Genomic DNA, 11222 nt, shown 5'->3' with positions numbered 1-11222 from the left:
ATGTTCTGGATAGACCCCCCTGAGCAAGTGGGAGCAAATCTGAGCCCTCATTCCCCATGGCAGAGTAGGAAGTGGCAGGAGAGGACAGCAGTACAGGCATGTCCCTTTTGTCCCCTCCACAGCCACTCCAGGCTCTTGTTAGCAGAAGCATTTTTCAGCAGGATGCATACATCCATCTTTCACTTGCACTTGTCACTGAATTGAGTTTTCCTTTGACATTGGAAGTTAAATCTGTTTGCAATGGGACCAGCTCCCGTGAGCATCCAAAGTGTTAGGAAGTTTTCATGCAAAAATTGGTGCAGGGTTGCCGGTGCATTTTCCCAAGCACTGCAAGCCTTATGCCTTGTCTAGTTCATCATCCAAGCTGGCCATGTTCCTGGAGATACCATAAGCTAAGCTACTGAGAAAGGTCCTCCTCATAGAGCTTCCTGGGATGCCCCTCTGTCCCTTGGACCTTGCTCCTTGAAACCTTGCAGGTTTCATAAGCAGGGGGATTCTGAGAGACTTTTGTGCTGAGGAGAAAGAAGGGTTATGAGGGGAAAGAGAATGAAGCAGCAGCAAGAGAGGGAGTCCATAATCCATTTGAAATGGTTCTCAGCAGGCAGTGTTTCCATGCAAGCGCCTCTCTGACTTGCCCCCAGCAAAGTATTGCTCGGGGGAGGATGGCAGCAGGGCTTGCACTCCCTCTGCTCCTCCCAAATGTTGAAGTGACTTTCTACCTCTGGCTTAGGCAATTAATCAGGTAAGGAAAACTACTGAGGACTCCAGGCAGAATACACACTGTAACATCTTAATCAATTTCCCCTTCCCCCTCTTTCACAAAAATACTTGCCTGCAAGAGCCTGTACTATTTTCTCCTATGTTGGCACATGGGTAAGGAGATGATGGTAGCAGTTCTTTTTGTGTCTGTATAATAACTCATGACTCTCTTACTCAGCTAATTAAAACCAAAACCCCTCTAGCTACCCTGAAAAATGTAAATAACATTTATTAAAACATTGTTCTGTGGTATAACCAGCACCCAAGTTACAGAAAGGCTGTTATGAAACACGACTTTGCTTGTGAAGAAGTGGATGGCTGCAAATCAAGTGAATACCAGGCTTTCCTCATGAAAGCATTAAGCTGGAGAGAAACAGAAGTGTGTACAATTAAAAATGGATGAAATGCAGAGGGCAAACAGCTGGCAGGGGCCAAAGCACTCTGAACATTTTTGCATTGTGCTTTACCCATCTCTGGAGTTAGCACAGATAGGGTGTGGAATATGCAGTTAAACAAGATTTCTCCAAGGGCATTGTGTTCTTAGCACAAGTAGCAAGGTAATAGGAAGACAAAACACATCAAAGCAGGAGAAAATAATTTTGATGAGACAGGAGAGTGTTCTAGAATCTCTGGCTAAATGCACAATGCCTGTTCAACAGTAGATATGATGTAATGTAAAGTAAAGGGAAAGTAATGTAAAAAAAAAACCATGTAAAGCCAGGAATAAAGTCGACTCAAATATTTGTACACAGCTCCTGTGTATTCAAATTTGTATCAAAATCCAAGCATGAATCCAAGCATCATACACAGAATGAATCAGAATGAACCCTTGGTGCAAAAGTGAGTGAGTGATACTGCTTGCTTGTTCCTTGCACCTGATAAAGATGCTACGGAGCAGGCCTGATTTAATTCTTCAGCTGTGGCAATGCTGGACTAGCTTGAAAGAATTTGTTACAACTTTTGGGCACTCTCATATGAATATATAAAACCTCTAAATATAACTAAATTAAGAACTCTGGGATTACAAAAGCATGTATAGCCGAGTGGATATTGTAGCCTTGTGAAGCAGACAGCATGAGCTATCCTAAATACCTGCTTCTTGAAATATGGAGACATTTGAAGAAGTGCTTCTGCTTTAATGCAGAAACAAAACCTTTCCCATTCACTATAGAAGGTCCTGCCACCACTGTTATAGTACAGTTGGCAGGGCTTTGGAAACAATTCGTAGAGGGTTTCTAAAAGTTCCATATGAGAACAGATGTTTTAAAACTTACGTTCTTTGCATTGTCTAGGAGCTCATCTCATTCTATAATCTCAGTTTAAGTTACTTGTCCAAAAGAATCAGATCCACTAACACAAATATCCCACTGAGTCAATGTTTGCTATCTTGCAAGCAGACCAGGATCAAAAATATTGTAAGCCTTGGTCAAATCAACAATCACAATTCCTCTCTTGTTTTAGTTTTGGGAGAAGATTCTGTCTCTGTGACTAGTAGAAAACTTTGTTCCAAGATGTTGCTTTATATCAGAATCCAGCCTTGTTTAGTACTCATAATTTGCACAGTTAACATGGGTCCATACAGAGTAAGCTGCTCTAGAACCTACAAGCTGCACAGTCTGGAAGAAATGATCAGGTAGTAGTTACCAGTTTGATTTATTCTTTCTATCACTCTCACTTTCTGTCACACCCTGGGCATTCTGTGGTGGTGAATAGTATGAGACATGAAAGCTGACAAACTTTTTATGACCTTTTTATGAAGGTTCATCTGATACAATCTAGATCAGGTGGTTTTTATCCAGTCAGCAGTCTCCAGTTCCTGAACAGAGTATGCTTGGCTGACTCTGCACTAGAACCAGTCTGCACATACAGGCACTGCTTCCTTCTGTCTTCCAAAACCTAATCCCTGATGCCTTTAGCCCCCTAGATGTGATCATGCTGGTCAGAGTCACCTCACAACCAGAGAACAAGGGAAGGTCTCTGTGCCAGCCCCAGCTTTCTGGTAAGAGACTAGATTAACTTCTCAGCTGGACACAATGATGCAATTTATCCTCACAGGACCAAGACTCCACTCTGCTTCACACACCATGTGTGGCCCTGTGTCTCTGTTGAGACAACTGTGTGGAATGAATCCTGCCATTTGATGAACACTTTGTTGTGAGATCATTTTATGGTACATGTACTGTGCAACTAGTTAATGCTGAATACTATTTTTAATTTCCTGTGACTGGTGTTGTGGACATTATTGATCCTGCTTGAGAGAAACGTGTTTTTCAGCAACAGGTTATTGACTACCTCAAAGAAATTAGTTACTCTCATTTCCTCTTTAAGGAGAGGGAAATGCCAGGACCACACATAGAACAGGTGAGTGAGTTTTATAAGTCCTTAGTGCCAGCAGAGAACTAACACTCAAGGGAACATGTCATGCTTCTTCCAGAAGTCTTTGGATGTTTTGAAGTCTAAAGCAGCTGTCATCCCATCACATCAGACTAATTCCTTAGAAGGGCTTCCCCCATTGATGGTAACAGATTGCACTCCAGCAACTCAGCCTAAATTTCTCTGAGGAATGTAGTTAAGATGGTACAGCCAGCTACTCTCAGTGTTTTTGCAAGGGCTGTATGTGAATTTCATACAGGCAGATGATCTACCAACCATTACAGACTTATTGAATGGAAAATGAATAACTGCTATCATAACTGCTGCCTCTAAATGGTTCTGGGTCATTTAGAGAATGTCTTGCCTGAAGCATGAATGCAACTATCTGTTGGAGGGGAGTCTGCGTCTTCCTCTGTGCATTTAAAGCACTAGAACAGTGGAGCAGGAAGCAGTGATGATGGTAGATTGTATAAACCTAGCAGGGAGGAGTGCTGTTGCAGAGAAGAAGCTGGCCAGCATGAAGACACACCAAAATACTTGGAAGGAAACACCTGTGCAGGCATCACTGAGTCCTGCTGTCCCCTAGAAGGTGGGGTGGATGTAGAAGCCAGCACGAGAGCATCCCAGCCTTAAGGTAAGGAGCGTTGGGAGTCTGGGATGGTGGGCATGAGGGGACTGTCACAGCACAGAGATTGCAAACCCACACAGATTTACCTGTTTACCCCAGAGCTCAGGGGTCCCTTGCAATGGACAGGGCACCTGTGCAGAGGGCTTGAAGGAAAGGAGACTGTGGCACTGACCTATCTCAGTCCTGAGATAGCTGAGTCTGGCACGTTCTGCCTGCACCAGTCCACATCCTGACATCCTAGTCTGTCTAGGGATAGATAAATAGGTGACAGTGATTTGAGTTTAGCCATTGGTATGTGTCCACCAGGCCTCCCCAGACACCCTAAAAATGTTGTTTCCAGTGGCCCAGTCAGTACCACATGCTGACTCAGTGTAAGGAGCATGCTGGGAGTCCATTTACCACAGCTTATAAAAGAGGCTTTAAAGGGCTGCTGGTGCCTTTAAGAATGGCACAAACAAAACTCCTCCTGTTTTGCAGACCTTCTGTGAATGGCTACTTATTCTAATTTACCGCAGGCTGTGTTTTATAAGAGGGTACCTTTGGCCCGAGTGTGTGAGAGGCATTTGAAAACTTACACACGTGAGTGGGAAAGACATGGACATTTCCACCTCACACACATCTGCTGGATGGGCACCGACACCCTTGCTCCTGAGGGTGGCAGCTGAGTCCCTCCTTGCCTTTTCTGTGTGGCTGAACTGTTGGATCTCTGTTCTGAAACAGCTTGAAGGTCTAGAAGTAGAGGGAACACCCCCGTGGCCAGACCTGCAGTCTGGGCTCTGTCTGGGACTGTGGCTGGTACAAGATGGCACAGAGGAAATTACCTGGGACCTCAAACTGTTTTGCTCACTATGTTGGTCCAAGCAGGAGGGATTTAGCCCCTGCTCAAACTTTTTTTTTTACTAGCTGGTGTGAATTGAATGTCTGTGATTCCCCAATCCACTCTGAGTGCAAGTGCTGAGCCCTGACATATGCACGGCAAAGAAGGATCAGCACAAGAGGTCATTTCCAGAGCTATCCAGTTTTCCCACTTTCCTCCTACAGATAATGCAAATCAACCAGTAAATCAGTAAATATTGCTCTTGCTTTTGAAACCTTGAGTTAGGACTGGTTCAGCTGCTGCTAGGGGTAGTCCTCCTGCCAAGAAGTCAGTCAGTTCAGCTATGGATAGAGATTTGTTTTGACAGCATTCTGAAAATAGCATCTCAGAAACCACACTGCTAGGTGGTTTTAGAAAGGCCAGAAAATGTTCAGAAAATGTTTCTGACCAGCCAGCTTGTTACACTGTAAATAGCAATCATTTTGTTTAGCTGTGTTTCAGAAAGTGCCCATGCCTGGAGGACAATACCATCCCAGGGCATCATCCTCAGCCTGGACATCCCTGCAGGCTGCCCTTACTCAGCCAGTCTTGGGGATGCCATTGCTCAAGGAGCCACCCCCCACATGCCTCGGGGCACTGCTTTCCGAGCCCCCTGTGTGCCCAGGTGAGCTCAGTCCAAGCTGGAGTGTCTCCTCTCCCACAGCTCCTAATCAGCCATAACCCTCACTGATAAACCCAGCTACATCCCACTGACTGAGAGACAGAAAACTCCAGCTGTGGCTTTAATCAAAGAAACTTCTTTGGGAGGTAAAAGGTATGTGGTGTAGAAGTCCTAAACTCCCTGATTCAAAATCCACGCTCTCCTTTCTGAGAGGCTTCTTACATTTCCCCTGGAGGTGGAAATAATTTGCAAAATGCTTTCTCTCTCCCTGAAGAGCAGTACCCTCTTGCATCCTTTCTCTCCTACACTCACATGGCACTGGTCCTTGTGTCCTTGGTGATCTCTGCGTCACTGGGACAGTGAAGACAGAGGAACTTTCCCGCTGGCCATGAGATGTCTATCAGATCACTCTGCCTGTGGAGCACAGGGGTCATGCTGCACACAGGCTCTGTGGCTCAGGCTCTGCCACCTCTGCCCTGGAGGCAACATCTGGGTCCCTTGACTTCTCTGCATGCTGTAATTTGCAATAGTTTGGCAGGTTGTCAGACCTGAGGGACGTCACTAAGGTCACATGTGTGTCCTGGTTTGGGTTTACTTCTCTTTCATCATCCTTTAGAGTTCACTCCTGACTATGAACATCTATTATGGGACCCAACTTGCTTTTGGGAATCCCTGCGATCAATTTTTGCTCAAATTTTGCCTGAAGCTTGCCCACTCTGCTTCTGCCCTCCCCTTATCTACATAGCTTTGTGAGTGAATACTTCCTCCTGGAAAGCTTTTCACCTTTTCTTATCTTCTTTTCATTTTCAGAATGGGATGCCTCTGCCCTGAGGAAGGGGGAGGTATCCTGCTGCCTCCTCCCTTTGTGCTTCATTCTCCCTGCCTGCCCTTTTCCTCCACCTGCCCTTGGCTTGTTTTTCAGAGGATGTTGAATGTCAAATATGGTTGATTTGTTGCAGTCCAATTAACTGATTCAATCCAATTAAGCTATCTGAAGTTATCTGTGTAATGTGGCAGCTTTGTTAGTCAACTCCATTCCCTCCTACCTTTGCAAAAATTTTTGCCTCCAGCTCCTCCCTCCAGATTTGGCGGTAGATTTCCACTTGGTTCTTGGCTGCTTGATCAAAGCTTGTGATTCGGACTGCAGATTCTGCAGATTTCCTGCAAGGACCAGCTCCTCCAGCTGCCTCCTTTCCTTGGTTAGCCAAGTCTGCCCACAGCTTTTCTTCCTCACCAGAAGACTTGCAATTACTGTATCTGCCTTTGACAGCTTGGCAAGAAGGTCACCAATGCTTTGTCTCCTCATGAGACTTCTCACTTGTACCTGAGCCTGGAGAGGTATCACCATCCTCCCCATCCTCTGCCTTGCTTTGGCTGAGTGAAAACTGCCCACAGAGACATATTTTTTCCACAGTTTCTTTGGCTTTCTGCAGTCAAATCTGAAATCTGAAATTGTCACCTCCTCAAAGTGCCTTTTCTCTTTTTGTTCTGCCTCTTGGTACTGTAGATTAAGAGGTAGTGTCACTGAGGACAAAGCTTTCTGAAGAAAGAATGGGTGATGCTTTAACCTGGAAAAAAAAACTGCCTCAGGTTTCTTGTTTTTATTTAGCAGAGTACCTTATACCTGTAAGAAAACGCTTCCTGGCAGGTCCTGTTGCCCCCCATGCTGGCTGCTCCCAGCAGAGGATTTCAGGCATCAGACATTTCAGACAAAAAATAATTTGTTTCCCTAGGCACTTCCATTCCCGAGCATTCCCGTTTACCTTCTTGATTCCCATTGAGAGAGAGGTCAAGATAAAAAGCCTGTCACGCTGAGGCATTGCTTCCTAGACACCATGGATGCATTCCCAACTACCTAGCCTTGCTTTTCATTTTCTCTCAGCCAGCTGTGTCTGTATTCAGGGCCATGCAGTAGAACATGGGATTAAGGAGATGGATGTACCTGGTCAGTCCTAGGTTCAGTAAGAAGCAAACAGCAAAGAGCAAATTCTGTCCCCTAAGTGATCCCACCTGAGACCAAGCCTACACAACACTCTGCAAAGGAGTTATCAACTTCCTCTTCTCTAAAGATTACTCTGAAATTTTCAATATAAAATCTGGAACTGCTCCCCTCGCTGTTGGGAAAGATGGGGCTCTCAGTTCAGAGGAGAAATCTCTTTTGGGTTTCCAAACACGATCTCCATTTTCAGAACTGCCCCAAATGATAGGATGAGGGGGGGATAACTTTATTGACAGGAAACAGCCTGGCAGGCAGAAAGGGCTGATCTTCTTAATGGTGTCTTCAAATCGCCTTAATATAAATCCCCATGGAATAGTCTTACTGGCTTTAATAGGTATGAAAGCAATAGTGCTGCAAAGAAACCAGCAGTGCCTGAGAAGCTGCAATAAAGGTGTTTAACCAGTAAGAGAAAATGGTCATTTTGCTATAGAATTTGAGGAATCCTTAAGAATTTAAGAGAATTATCTTCTTCTTAAGGAATTTGAAATGTCAATTAAAAACGCTTCAGAAAGGTTATTATTCTCTGTTAAGCCCTAATGGATTTCTTAGGCTGGGCTATAAATGATCTGCCTTGTTCCTGGGAATAAGCCTAGGAACCCTAGCTCAGGGTCCTGTCTCTCTGAGCCTTATATCTTGAATATTTCACTCTGGAAGCATGAATATCATCATATCAATTTTGATCATCATCAAACTTTGCTGTCATTTTTTGTAGCCATCTGTTATTTGGCCTAAAACATAAAATTGTGACAATCCCATTTCTTTATTAACCTGTGTGCTCAGAACTACCAGTTTTCAGAGCATTTGCACCTTCAAAAAATTAACATGGGCAACTGGTGCAAGCAGAAGCTAAAAACTGATTTGTTGATGGTATCTTGCTCTGAAACAGTACTTCTTGGCAAAACCTTATTTCCAACTCTATGTCAATCAACACTTTTATTTTTCCCCCTTAAAGAACTCCTGGTAAATTTTTTCAAAATCTTTTGGCCAAGCATTAAGCCAAGAAAGTAAATGTTTAAAATTACTCAGGTTACAAAAAAGCATTTTACAGTAAAGCCTCAAAGCAGGAACAGCTGCCTGGGTTTTGTCTTGACAGCTGCTCCTCACCTAAAATCAAGTAGCCCATTTGTGTTTACTTATTCATTAATACTGAAAAATAACACAATAGGATCAGATGTCTAGGCTGGCAAATGCCCTACTTTTCCTCTATGTTAGCACCTCTGCCTCAGCACTGATGATACATGTACGTTTTATGTTTAAAAAGTCCTCATGCTTCACTTTATTACTACAACATTGACATAATTTAGCTTCCCAGATCAAATAATTAAGAGTCCAGACAGGGAAGGTACCAGTTTAACTGGAACACAGCAACAGTCCAATTAGTTTTCCACGTGTGTTCTTAAAGTAAATATTTTTAAGAACTGATCTGGGTGAGGATAAGTCATCTGGTCTAAAGCTCATATTCAAGGTCACCTGGGATCTCCATGAAATCCCATATTCCTCCTTCATACCAAGCTCTGAGTGGAAAGGAAGATGTGTAATTCTTTAAAACAGAACCCTGTGAAATGAAGCTTTACCTGCAGTGTTTCAGATCTCTGCATTTCCCAAGTTAAACTCCCCAGGTCTTTCCCATATTGGGGGCTAATTTTCATCACCCTCTTTCCAAACATTGAGGTCAGACAAAGTGTCCCTCTGATGCTGTGGAGGGTACACGTGGCTCGCTCAAGGGGAAGGGGCTAGGGGAACCTTAATGAAGGCTCATTAGGTATTTAAGTGCATTTTATTTATTTGCAAGCTGGCTATCGGCCAAAAATGAAAACTCAAACCACTGTTGAGTTACAGCATAGCCCTGAAATGTCATCAGCAAACACTTCAAGAGAACCAGGTGTGTTTCAGAAATGAACGTTGAAGGTTTGATCATGTTTGCAATTTCTGTGTTGCCATTTGGAATTCTGTGGATAGAAGGTTTTTCTTTCCTCTTGTAGGACAGCAATGACCAAGCTGTTCGCAGGTTGGAACAGCACTGTGTTTGGAAACTCAAATCCTCCCCAGGTTAGGAACTCCTGTCCTCATGAGATTTGGAGTGTAAGGGCACAAATAAAAATAAATAAATACCAGAGAAGTTGTCCTGACCCTGATTTGTTTGCAATCAAAGCCCACCTTGAGATTTTCAGCAAATGTTCACCATGGTGGTGATGAGGGCAGCAATTGATTGGCACCGAGAGATCCATTTTGTTCCATTGGGTACTGCTTGATAGCTAAGGGAGTTCTCCTTGGAAATGTCATTTCATTGTTACTTGAGGATTTAAATGCTATACTAGGTGGTGCTGGGCTAAAAGCAATGTCACCAAGGAGCCTTGAGAAGTGCGCTAGGATAAAGAAACGGGGAAATAATGGGAGAAAACCCAGGAGAACCACTCCCTTCAATCAAAAAGAAAGATAAAATCAGACACATTACATGTAAACAAAAGTTGCCAAAAGTGCTGTTAGAGCTCCCTAGACCAGTTAAAAGCAGTAAAATTATAGAAATATTTTGAGAAATTATTCAGCATTTGGTACACCTGTGGCTCACAAGTTGAATGTGATTTGGTTTAGCTGTGTCTGGAAGGAAGCCCTGGTAGTAAAGGCAGCACTCTATGGTGATTCTAAAGGAACCCTCCAAAACTCAAATGATAATCTGGAGGGTTCCCTGGGAGGTGTTCTGTGCTTTGTGCCCAAACTGACTGGTTTGGCAGCACTGAGGAGGGAGATGGGGTAGAATTAACATGGATTTACAAGCAAGTAGAGAATACGTGGGACTCAGACCTCAGACTAAGGTAAGGAAAAGTGGCTTGTCCTGCTCTCTGAAAATTCCCAGAGCTGTTGATGGAAGCAAGAAGATAATTTCAGCAAAAGTTTTTGGTGAGTTGTGAATTTTATGCCTTAAAGAGGAGTAGACTGAAAGGGTCGCTGTCAGGGAAAAAAAAAATTAGAAGTATTCATTGGCATTATTTCAGTGTTTTAGAGTATTCAACAACACCTGCATGTGGTGCCTGAGCTGCAGTTGATTCTGTGGGAAACTTTTAAATTTTTAAGTAGTTCAAAAGAAGGAAATCCATATTTGGGCTCGGTTTGAGTTGCCAGCCCGGGAGGGAGTAGCTCGCAGCTTTATTGCAGTAGCAGTCTGTAATGGTCCTAAATCATAACTCCTTAGGTGTTACCTTGTATATCACATGCTAATCCGTCTGACACAGTTTTCAAAGGAAATCTATTTCAACATAACCTGCCAGCCACCTCGTGAAGCAGCTCTTCTAAAATTGCACAAAAGAGCATGAACCCAAAGGCTGTGATGACGCGACTTTTTAATTCACTCATTGTGACGCTGCAGGAAAAATTACATAAGACACTGCTGACTTTCAAAACGAGCTTTAAAATTAACTCGGAGCGGAACAAAAACTTTTCCCTGTTACCCGCGGAGGCTGTGACCCTGCACCCGCGGGGCTCGGAGAGGCAGCGATGGCCACAAACGCCGCTACACGCGGTGGGGACGGGATGCGAGGGGGCGGCGTGTCACCGGGATGGCAGGATCGTGTTGCGGTGATGCTGCGGGGCTGCGCTCGCGGTGATGTTTGGGGGCTGCGTTTGCGGAGCTGTGCTGTGTTTGCGGTGATGTTCCGGAGCTGTGCTCTGTTTGTTAGGGGTGATGCTCCGGAGCTGTGTTTGCGGTGATGTTCCGGAGCTGTGCTCTGTTTGTTAGGGGTGATGCTCCGGAGCTGTGTTTGCGGTGACGTTCCGGGGCTGTGCTGCGCTGTGTTTGCGGTGACATTCCGGGGCTGCGCTGTGTTTGTTAGCGGCGGTGTTCCGGAGCCGTGTTTGTTTGCGGGCGGTCCCGGGGGGCTGTTCCAGCGCCGGGCGGGGCGGGGCGGCGCGAGGCAGGTGTGGGGGACGCGCGCCGCGTGCGTGAAGTCACCTCCGCCGTCACGGCGGGCCCCGCCCCCTCCCGAGCTTC

The sequence above is a fragment of the Catharus ustulatus genome, chromosome 4 (assembly GCF_009819885.2).
Source record: "Catharus ustulatus isolate bCatUst1 chromosome 4, bCatUst1.pri.v2, whole genome shotgun sequence".
Lineage (NCBI taxonomy): Eukaryota > Metazoa > Chordata > Aves > Passeriformes > Turdidae > Catharus > Catharus ustulatus.
This window is presented reverse-complemented; position numbering follows the sequence as displayed.